The sequence below is a fragment of the Furipterus horrens genome, unplaced genomic scaffold (assembly GCF_987537825.1).
Source record: "Furipterus horrens unplaced genomic scaffold, mFurHor1.1.pri manual_scaffold_3, whole genome shotgun sequence".
Classification (NCBI taxonomy): domain Eukaryota; kingdom Metazoa; phylum Chordata; class Mammalia; order Chiroptera; family Furipteridae; genus Furipterus; species Furipterus horrens.
Window position 1 is genome coordinate 35523209 of NW_028327173.1, and position 11698 is coordinate 35534906.

Genomic DNA, 11698 nt, shown 5'->3' on the forward strand with positions numbered 1-11698 from the left:
TTATACTGTGCTATTGTGAGTGCTACATGCCAGAGTACTAACAAGACATATAGACAAATGCTTTTCTTATTTTATACTTCTTGATTTTTCAAAGTAAAATAATTTATTATAGAAAATGTAGGAAGCCCAAAAGAAGCAAATAAGCAATAAAAACACCCATAATCTATCTTCCAAAGATGACCATTGTCAACATTTTGATATATTTCCCTCCAACCTCCTTTTTTTTTCTTTTCTTTTGTTCTTTTCTGTATGTTAACAATGGCCCCTCTTGCCTCCATGTCCCTGCAGCCTCTGGAGCAATCCTTGCCATCAGCTTGTACTTGAGACCTGGAAAGGCCAGCAGCATCAGGCCTCTTTGGTCTGGGCATCTGTCCAGGGTGATTCTTCTCCAGGGCCAGCATGTCCAAGTATCCACAATCCACAGATGGTCCCAATTGCTATCAGTCTGAGGCCTGAACAGCAGGCTATTTTTCAGCCCTGCTGGGCTGTCCTCAGTCAGTCTGAGCCAACTGGGCACAGAGGCCCTTTGTCTGAGAATACCTCTGGGGCCAAGTTTTCATGGTCAAGTCTGAGAGCTGACAGAATTAAAATTCACACACATACCTTGTGACTTCTGTATCATTCAGCCCCTCATCTGAATTCCAGTTTCTTTCTGCCTGATTTGGTACTTTATCCATGACCACTGCCCTCACCATTAGCCCTCCCCAGTTGAATTAACATCACTAATTCAATGATTCACCAATCAACCAACACCCCTGCATAGCTTAATGTAGGTTGCAAATAAACTAAAGCTTATCTTCTCAGCTGCCAACATTTTGTCTACCATTTCCAATAAAAATTAGTAACTATGCAAGGCCTGGGAACCCAAAAACTCATGTTGTCCCTGGAGCCATTGGTATTATTACCTGCTGGCCATGTGACAATTGGCAGCTTTCAGCAGTGGTCAATGTGTCCTTTATGGAGATTAGAGGCCTGGATTCAACAAACATCTCTGCCACTGACTCACTCTGTGACTTCGGGAAAACCACCTTTCCTCTCTGGGTCTCAGTTTCCCCATCTCTATAATGAGATGGCTGGATTCTAAAGCCCTGGCACACCCTCTGGTTGATGAGCTGCTCTGTGGCCTAGAATAGTCTGGGAAAACAGTCTGAATCATACTGTGCCACAAACCCATTAAATGACTCTGTCATGTCATATCCTCTTCCTGGACCTCAGTTTTCTCACCTGTAAATGGGGAGAAGGAAGCCACTTAGGTCTAGATAAGCTCTCAGCACCCTTTCAGTTCTGACATTCAAAGAATCTAAGATTTACCTTCCTGGAGATTACTAAGCACTTAAAATGTGAGCTAGGAGGCCTTCAACTTACTGAACTCATGGGCGGTAGTGCGGTGGGTAGCAGGAATAATGCAAGAAAAATCAGTTTAACTTCATGCAGTCCTGAGTTCAAATCCTAGCTTTGGCTTTTTTTTTGTTTTTTTTTTGTTTTTTTTTTTGTTTTTGGAGAAAGGGGGAGGGAGAGAGAAAGAGGGGAAGAGAAACATCAACGTGCAAGATAAACATAATGAGCTGCTTCCCACACGCCCCCAACTGCGGATCTGGCCTGCAACCCAGGCATGTGCCCTGACCAGGAATCAAACCAGTGACCCTTTGGTCTGCAGGACAATGCCCAACCCACTAAGCCCACACCAGTTAGGACTCTAGCTTTGCTATTTAATAGCTGTGTGGCCTCATACAAATTATTGAACTTCTCTGAGCTTCAGTTATGTCTGTAGACTGGAAAAATAGTAACTCCTTTGAAGAGTCGAGATGAAGATTAAAGTGTGTAAAGCATCATGCCTAGTGTGCTTTAAAATGGTCACTTAAGACATCAGATACAGCTTAAGTGTAAAAACTAGAGTTCAAAATGAGAAAATTCAGTTCCAAGAAGAAATGAAAAGATATACTGGTTCTCTTAATTATTAATAGTTTATTTTTAAATTATTTATTTATTTGTTTGTTTGTTTATTTATATATTTTTAGAGAGAGGGGAAAGGAGAAAGAGAGGGAGAGAAACATCACTGTGTGGTTGCCTCTCACTTGTGCCCCCAACTGGGGACCTGACGTGCAACCTAGTCATGAGCCCTGACTGGGAATTGAACCAGCGACACTTGGCTCACAGGCCGACACTCAATCCACTGAGCCACAGCAGCCAGGGCCTTATTAATAGTTTTTTAATTAAAAGAGTAATGCAAGCTCATTGTAGCAAGTAAAGTAAAAAATAAAAGAAAAAATTAAAGTCATCTAAAATTCCATTATCTACCATTTTCATTTTGCTATACAAGGTCTGTCCAGAAGGTATTCAACCATATAATATGAAAAATAGGAACATTTATTGAAAAAGATACAAGAAACATTGTACATAGGACAATGATGCCTCAGTTCCCTTCAAAGTAGGCACCTTGGGACCTGACAGTTCTCCAAATCACCATCAGCTGCCCCATTGTATTTTCCTGAATCTCACTGATGGTCTGAAATCTCTTTCCTTTCAAAGGTGATTTTGTTTTTGAGAAAAGCCAGAAGTCACAGGGCACCAAATTGGGGCTGTAGTGGGGCTGAGTCACCTGGGTGATTTGATATTTCACCGAAAACCTCTGCACCAGATATGATGCATGAGCGGGCACATTGTTGTGATGAAGCTGCCAATAACCAGTTGCCCAGAGCTGCGGCCTCCTGAATCATCCAAACAGTTTCCATGGAAGAATGTTCAAGCATAACGCAAAATTTGATCCAGATTTGCATCCCAAATTATCTACTTGAGTTCCACTCTATTTCCTGTCTCAACCAGAATGCTCCAAAATGTAGCCCACACACATTTTATTCATTTCCTAGGTCCTCCTCCACCCTTCAACCTACTGTAGTCAGCTTCCCGCCCCCACCACTCCATTGAATCACCAAATGGTCTCCTAACTATAAAATGCAATGAATGCTTTCCAGACTTTGCTTTGCTTGGCCTCCAAACCACTTTTGGCACGAGCTGTGAAACCTTGGGAAAGTCACTCAACATCTCTGAACCTCAATTTCCTCATCAGTGAAAGAGATAATAGCATCTTCCTGATAGGACTGTTGAGAAATTCAATAAAAATAATGTGTAAAGAAAAATCGACTTGTACACAATAAGCATTCAATAAAGGTTAAGTTGTGACTTGTTGCATTCGGGTTTTTTTGGTCTCTGACAACCAGGAAGTGTTTGCCTTGGCTAGTATGATCATTCTAATATCTGGAAAGGATCATTTCCCAGGAAAATAAATTTTTATTCAATTTTTAAAAATGCTTGAGCACCCACTCTGTGCCTGTTCTAAGGCACTGCTCCAGGGGTTGCAGATACAGCAGCGAACACAACAGAGAAGCACTGTGTTTCTCAGGAAGCTAATCTAAGCGTGAGGAGATAGACAATGAATAAACGTACTAACAACAAATGTACCATGTAATGAAAACTATTTTAAAAAATTAAGCATGCAAATGTTGACAAGGGAACTTTTAGAGATCATGGAAATGTTCTCTATATTAATTGTGGTGGTGTTGGTCAATAGGTGAATACATTTTTCAACATTCAATGAATGGTTGATACATTTTAAATGGGTATCTTTTATTGTGTATAGATATCACAAAAGGTCAACTTAAAAAAATTAATTCATATAAAGGGATACAGTATGACCATATATGGGGAGATAATTTTTGATAGGGTAAACCAAAAAAAGCCCTTCTAAGAAGGAGACATTTAAGCAAAAACCTGAATGAAGAGGAGGAGTAAACCTCATGAAGATAAAGAGGCAAGATGGGAGGGGTAGGCAGGGTTCTTGGAGATCACAGAGGTTGTCCTCGATTTTGGCCTCAGCAACTGTCATGGAGCTTGGGGCTGCAGCCACTCTTTCTTTGATTATAAGGAGTATAGTGTTCCCTCACTTATTGCAGGCATTACTTCCTAGACCCTCCCGCCCGCCCACGATAGGTGAAAATCCGAGAAGTAGGAACCTTACATTTATTTTAGTATTTATATATATATTAAGGCTTTATAAACCCTTCCCACACACTTATAAACCATTCCCAGTCCCTTATTAACCTTTCTCACTTCCTTATTAACCTTTTCCACACTTTTATAAACACTACTTATGTTCTTAAACATATTCTACACTCTTAAACCTACGTAACTTTAACAACGTACATATACAGTACTGCAAAATCCCGCAATATAGCGAAAAATCTGCAATAAATAATTAAATATAATATTTTTTAAAATCCCGCGATACAGTGGGGCTGCGGTAAGTGAACCCTGATATAGAGAGGGACTATTGTGTTTCAGAAATATTTGTTGACAACACCCTTAGGCATTTCACTCCTACCACAGGTGGCAGAAGGAGTTCATTCCGTAGGGAAGTGACTGCAGGCCTGCGCACATTCTCTGCCTGCTGAGAGGAGGACCTGAGGTGTGAGCACAGCCACCCCAGGCACGCGGGTGGGTGGGAGAGCTAACGAACAGAAGCTTAGCCTCCCAGGGCTCACTGCAAAGGATGGCTGAGGTCAATCAGGAAACATGGATCACTGACCTACCCTTCCAAGGGGCTGTCCCTTGTCAAAAGATCCCCTACAATCATTTGGAACGTTATCAACTGGGCCCAGGGGGAAGAGGGAGAAATGGAGAAAAGGTGCAGGGACTAAGAAGCATAATTGGTCGGTACAAAACAAACGGGGATGCTAAGACTAATATAGGAAAAGGAGAAGCCAAAGGACTAATATGCATGACCCATGGACATGAACTAAGGGGGTGGGATTGCTGGAGGGAAGGGGGTACTGGGCAGAAGGGAGCAAAGGGAAAAGAAACTGGGACAACTGTAACAGCATAATCAATAAAATATAGTTTAAAAAAGTAAAAAGATTCTCCTACAGCCAATCAGTGAAGCTGAAGGCTTCCTGCATCCCACTCTTCAGCCAGCTCCTGAACATCTCTCCTGTCTTCCCCTCTTCTATGTAGCCCGCCAACATACAGAGACCCTTCAGACCCCCACCCCACCCACCTCATCCAGGCTTCTCCACTTTTCACCAAGAAAATACCATAGCCTCCCAGATGTCTGTCTCCAATCTCAACGTTGGTTAGCTTCACAGGGCATCCTCCACATTTTTGCGGGAGAGTTCTTCGTGATACCCAGGTCAGACCTTGTTTCTCCACTGGTTACCGCCTTCACCAGCTCCCCACTGCTCAGCACAAGGAACAGCTCCTCGGCCCCCTTGATCTAGCCCCTGCCTGCTCCCCAGCCTCATCTTAACTGCCCCGCCCCCCACTTTCTGTCGTTCCTGGAGGATGCCACTGCTGGCTGTGTTGTAACTGGAACCCTTGTACATACTGTTGTTTTCGACTGGAACACCCCTGTCTCCATCCCTGCCCATCCGATAAATTCTTATAATTCCTTCAAAATTCTGCTTGGGTTTCCCCTTCTCCCCGAAATCCTCCTGTCCAGTCCCCATTCTGGGCTTATGTGCCCCTTCCTCTGCACTTTGTTCTCAACATCGTGCTACTTGTATCGCAGATCAGGAAATTGGATCCCAGAAACAGGGAAGAGCTTATCCAAGCTTTGAAGGTGGAATACAGACCCAAATTTTTAAAAAATCCTGATTCCTAGGGAAGTGCCTTATCCACCACACTCTCAAAGAATTAATCAGATTTTACACACACAGTATTTTGCAGTCTGAAACAGTACCATTGAACATCTATCTTTAGGTAAGTACACAATTCTCTGATGTTTCCTGAGGCATTCCAGGGAGGGGGAGGGGGCAAGGCGACCTCCAAAATCCTCTGAGCTCTAATATTTTATAAAACACAAAAAAGTTTCACAATCACAATTAGTGCTCACACATTTCCTCTAGAGTTCATTTGTGTTTTTAGAATGAAGGCAACACGCATTCGTTGCACACCTAGTATATCTTAAGGACAATGCTTTCCATACCTTATCTCACTTAATTCTCAGAACAAATTTGCAAGATCCATGTTGTCCTTGTTTCACAGAGAAGGAAATTGAAACGCAGACAGGATAACACAGCTAGGAAGGGATGAGCAGAAATTTGAACTACAGACTGCTGAGGCAGGTGATAGACAAGGAGCAGGTAGGACCTGGTCTCTCCTCACCTACCCCTTCTACAACCCCCCCCCCACCTCCACCCAGGGACTCCCTGCCCCCAGCCTGGCCTCTTACCCCCATCTTCAAACTCCTTGCGCAAACAGACCCGGTGCTGCACCTGCTGGCCCAGGGTGCAGGTGGCCAGCAGCAGCAGCAGCCCCTTCATCCTGCGGGGGCCAGCGTCCCTAAGCACAGCCTTAGAGAGGTACTAGCCTGGCCCGGTGTTTCTCCTTGCTGCATCTGCCTCTGCCTGCACCTGACTGCCTCTCATTTGAGGCCTTGGGCCTAACAAGGACCTCAGCCAATGTCTCGCGACCACTCCCTAAGATGGAGGTGGGAGGGCCCCACTAGGTGTTGAGGGAGCTACAGGGCAGGGTCCCTAGGGAGTAGGGGAGTGGCTGTAAGCCTGCTCAGTGTTGGTATTGCCAGTTTCAAAGTGCTCTCACATGCTTCCTTCCATCCTTTTTCTGTCTCTTCATCCCGTCGTCCCTCTATTCCTTCTTCCTTCCATCTACTGGGATCATGGAAGCATGAATTCAGTGCCCTAATAAAGGCAAGAAAACTAAGAGCACAGGAGCAGAGCGATGTGCTCGTGTTCAATGAATGGCTTTACTTGCATCATCTCATGAAGTCCTTGAAATAACAATAACCATCGTTGTCCCCATTTTACAGAAGAAGGAACTGTGTCTTAGAGAGAGAGTGGGTAACTTGTCCAAGGTTTCAAAATTGACAGGTAATAAGCCTGGATGCAGAGCGAGGTTTGCCTAACTGCAGAGCCCAAGTATCTAACGTTAATCACCCTAAAATTTCGTGACAGTCTGATAGGGCTGGAGCATAAGTTTCCTGGGAAGATGGAGGGTCCAGAGAACAAGGCACAAGGGGATAAAGTGAAAATGTGAAAAGGGCTAAATTGGTCCAGATCTTGAATGCCAGCAGAGGGAATTTGGATTTGGTTCTTCCAGCCAGCGTTTTTCAACCTCAACACTACTGACATTTTGGGCCAGATAATGCTTTGTTAGGGGAGGGAGGGCTGCCTGCTGCACTGCAGGATGTTTAGCAGCATTCCTGGCTTTTACTTATTAGATGCCAGTAGCACACACCCCTCTCCCCAGTTGTGACAAGTAAAAATGTCTCCAGGCATTGCCAAATGCTCCCCACCCCAGGGATGTGTATGCAAAATTGGTCCCCAGTTGAGAACTGCTGCTGTAGGCACTGGTGAGGTTTGGGGTTTTGAAAGGAGTGTGACAGGATGAGCACTGGGAGTGCTCTCTTAGCACTGATAACCTCTACCATTGTTATGCTCGTAAGGTGAGAAATTATATTATGTTTCATTCTGATAAGTTGGAATCAGCTCTACCATTTCAGTAACATTCCCGCAGTCTGTTCCTGTTTTGTGAATCAAGTAGATTAAGTTGACTGTGTGTTCCTCAAGGACAGTGACCAGTGTGTCTTTGTTTTTATATTCTCAGTTTCTAGCAGAGTGAAAGTTAAATAAATGGGTGAATTTTAAAATTTTCTTTGAAACATAATTGTATTTATTTTTTGATATCATCCTGATATCAGAGATTTGTCAGAAGTCTGATATATAGTATAAGACATGTATCTCTGTCAGCAAAGAAAGAGGTATGTTTTAATCTTTTGATCCAAAAATTCTACTAATTGATAAAATGCAAAGACTTCATTTATAGGTTTATTTTCCAGGAGGAAAAGGCCCACATGATTTTTGCAGCACATACAGGGTTTTATTCAATCTGTAACAATGTACTGTTAATTGTTCCCTGTAAAGCACTCGGGGTGATTCAGTGCAAGTTAATTCAGCATTTATTGAGCTACCCCTATGAACCAGGCAGGCACTAGGAGAGGAAAAAGGCAGAGTTTCCATCCACTAGATGCATCTAAAAGAAAGAGATGTTAGGCTCACGAAGGCCTGTCTGACCTTGTTTGTTCTGTCCCTTCCCAGCAGTGTAGTCTTTGGTCAAATAGGGCCATATTATGACTTACAGGCCTTAGGCAATTTTGCCTTCATGGGCCCCTTCCTCCATAAAAAAAATATATTTAAGGGTATATTTATGACTGCATTAGCATAAAGACTGATATAATGCAGCTGGGTTCATTACTATATGTATAACATTTTCTTGGGCCCTAAGCACTGTGCCTACTGTGCCTAATGGATAAGTTGGCTCTTGAGCCAATTACTGACCTCGCCTAATTCTTATTTGCTTCCCTTTAAAATTTCAATTTTGAAGCGTTATTAAAAGGATTATTGGAAATACTTAGAAGCTACATGAGGGTAAATCAAGTCTGATTTGTTATTCACTGGGTACTTAGAGCCTTTGGCATGTAGTAAGCACTCAAGAAGATGAATGTGAAATTATCCACACAGTGCCAGAATACAGTTAGTACTTGATAACGATTAGATTTCTTTCAGCAGATCTCCTGCCAATCCTTGAGGACATACATATTAGATATCAGAAAGCTGAAGTGTATGGTACAGATCCTGACTGTAACAGGCTTTCAGGTCAGGAAGAACTGTATAAGTCAATAAGGTCACATGCTTCTTAATTTTTTATTTATTATTGCATCCGCTCCCTGCGTCTTCTTAATTGTATCATAATACAACCTATCATTAGCTGTATAGATAGGAAAAGGGAGTATTGAAAATCATCAATTTTATACTCCTGCATGGTATATTTGTATATATACATATGCAAGTAGTTGTACCAGCATTGCCGTGTGTCTCCAAGTCCTCTGCAGATTTAATTACAAAGCTACAAAGTGAGTACATAAATTATGCACCAAGACCATGTTTTGGAAATCACTGTGCAGTCTTGGGAATTAGATAGGAGGTTAGAGCCTTGTAATTGATATGCTCACACTTGAGGATTCAAATCCTGTGGATCTGTGACTATTTTTCTGCCTAAAGACAGTGTATCTGCAGTTCTGCAGGCCAGCTGGACATTTAAAATCCAAACAGTAGATATCAGAAGGAGAAGAACTTGGCAAACACTTATCTAATCCAGCCTTCTCTAGCCTCATCTTCCACCACAAGTTTTCTGGTTCCCCTCTGCCCACTGCTTCTGGAAGGGTATGCCAGTTCCCAAATACATAATACAATGTCTCAAGCTGTTGTGTCTTTATTTATCCTGTTCTCTTTGGAATATTCTTCCCCTCTTCATTCTGGGAAACCCCTGGAAGGGTTCCTATTCCTAGTAGCGGCTCTACAAGCGTTAGTTTCTCTTCACTGAGGAAGAAAGCAAAGGTTTCATGTTTCAGCTCAAATGTCATTTCCTTTGGAAACCTTTCCTATCTTCCCTAGGGAGAAGGAAAGAAAAGGAATGCCCTTGTGTTGGACATCAAGTATGTAGAAGAATTGTGTATTTATTATCTGATTTAATCCTCAGGGCAATTTTGGGTGGAAAATATTTTTATTCTCAGTGCCCAGGTTAAAGACCTGAGGTCTGTAACGTTAATAAACATTTATCTTGGCCAGGGTTCCCTGCTAGTAAAGGGTCGAGGTGGAATCAGAATCAATCCAGTTTTGCCTTGCTCTCTTTCTCAGGTAATCAGTTCCATTATTGGAGCTCTCAGCCTTTCCATCATCCTCTTACCCTAACACATGTCTCACTGAATGGTGATTTATTTATATACCATCATAATCTGTCTCCTTCACTAAACTCTTAAATCAGAGACCAACTCTTACTTCTCAGTGTATCTTTAATGCCTGGCACAATGGCTGTTTTACACTGAGTGCTCAAAACACATTGAAGGAATGAGGTGAATGGCAATAAAGCACTTTGCAGTCTTCAAGCCATTTTCAAATATATGATTTTACTTAATTATAAATAAGCAAGACAAAGTTCCTACCCTTGGTAGCTTGCAGTATAAATGAGAAAATGAGCTCTATGCAGGTTACAAAGCTAATGAACAAAATAGTATTAGGAATAACATATACAGATATAATGAAATAAGTTATTTGAGGCCAATGAGAATGAGGACTGAGAAAAAGATTTTTAGACTTGGAGAGAAAATCATCTTAGAGCTCCATTTAGGGGACTTGGTAGGACATTTTTAATACCTTATCTTATTTCACCTTCACTAAAAGCCACTGAGTGATATGGCCTCCATTTTCCAGGAAAGGAACAAAGTCTCTTTGTTTGAGAGGTTAAGTGTTTTGCCCAAAGTCACACAACTGGTTTATAGCAGAGCCAATTCTATGTTCCAGTCTCTAAGAGCCCTCTTCTTTTTTAAATGATAGCTGGATTATTCTGTGCCAATGCTTTAGGGGATACTAATAATTTACATGTTACTCTTTACAAGCAGTAAAGACATTGCAGCAGGGGTCTTCTGGCTAAACACTGGGGTGTAGTAGAATGCGTATGCATCTTGGTTGGCATTTGAATGTAACTTATTTCAGATGTGATATCAGGAAACCTGGGTGGGGGTAGAGTAGTGGGACAGGGGAGTGAAGAAAGCCAAAAATGTATGCATCATCAGCCTCATTACCATGGTAGCCAACTGGAACTCATTTATGCTGGGGAACTCTGGGAGACAGTACAGGACATATTCAGGATATCCCAATGGAGGGGTGAGGAACTGGGGCAGTATTCACCAACTTACCATCCATCATTGAGTTCAGGGCTACTTCTCATGAAATCAAATCTCTGAAATTCCCACCTTGCTCTGCACACAGACCAATTATGTTCTCTGGCCAGAAAGAAAAGGAAAATTCTTCAGAAAAATAACTACATATTCCCTATAAGTGGCCTTCTGTGCATAGAGGTGAATGCCAAGAAAATATGGACAAGAAACCATTAGCATCTGCTACAAAATGTAATAAGATACAAATCTTGTTTCTACCACTTCATTCTACATTCAAAAGAAATTTATTAGGTATTTATTGTATATTATACACCAGGTCAGGGATCAGTAAACTATGGTTTGAAGGCAAACCTGGACTGGGGCTTATTTTGTAAATGAAGTTTTATTGGAACACAGTCATGTCCATTAATTTACAGTTTTCCTCTACAATGGCAGAGTTAAATAGCTGTGACAGAGAATGTCTGGCTGGCAAAGCTTAAAATATATACACTTTACAGAAAATGTCTGCCAACTCCTATGCTAGGTGTCAATACTTGGGATACTTAGATGAATAAAATCATTATCTTGTCCTTAAAGAGTTTATAATCTAATGAAAAAGACAGCCATGTAATCCAATAAATACAAGAAAATGTTACGAGTGTTAGAGTAGCCATTCAAATGAGGGAATGGTGACTTCTAATTTGTTGGGGGAGAAATCAAGAAAATTTTCATAGAAAACATGACAGATGCTTCAGCAGAACCTGGAAAGATGAGAAGGTACGTATTTAGACAAACACAGAGGAGGCAAGACATTCAACACAGAGGGGGCAAAAATAGCAAAGATGTAACACGGATCAATAATATGAATTTAGGAAATTAGTGTCATATTTGAAGGTAGGGAGAGGGGTGACACAAAAAGTAAGACTGGAAAGTAAGGAAATACATTTTATCTTTTCTTTAGAAATATAAATG

General features: G+C 41.7%; 1 pseudogene; it reads right to left on the reverse strand.

Moving 5' to 3' along the window:
- The window catches only part of LOC150014888 (calreticulin-like), a 28722-nt pseudogene extending 23224 nt beyond the window's left edge, over positions 1–5498 (reverse strand).
- Positions 5499–11698: the final 6200 nt, after the last annotated feature.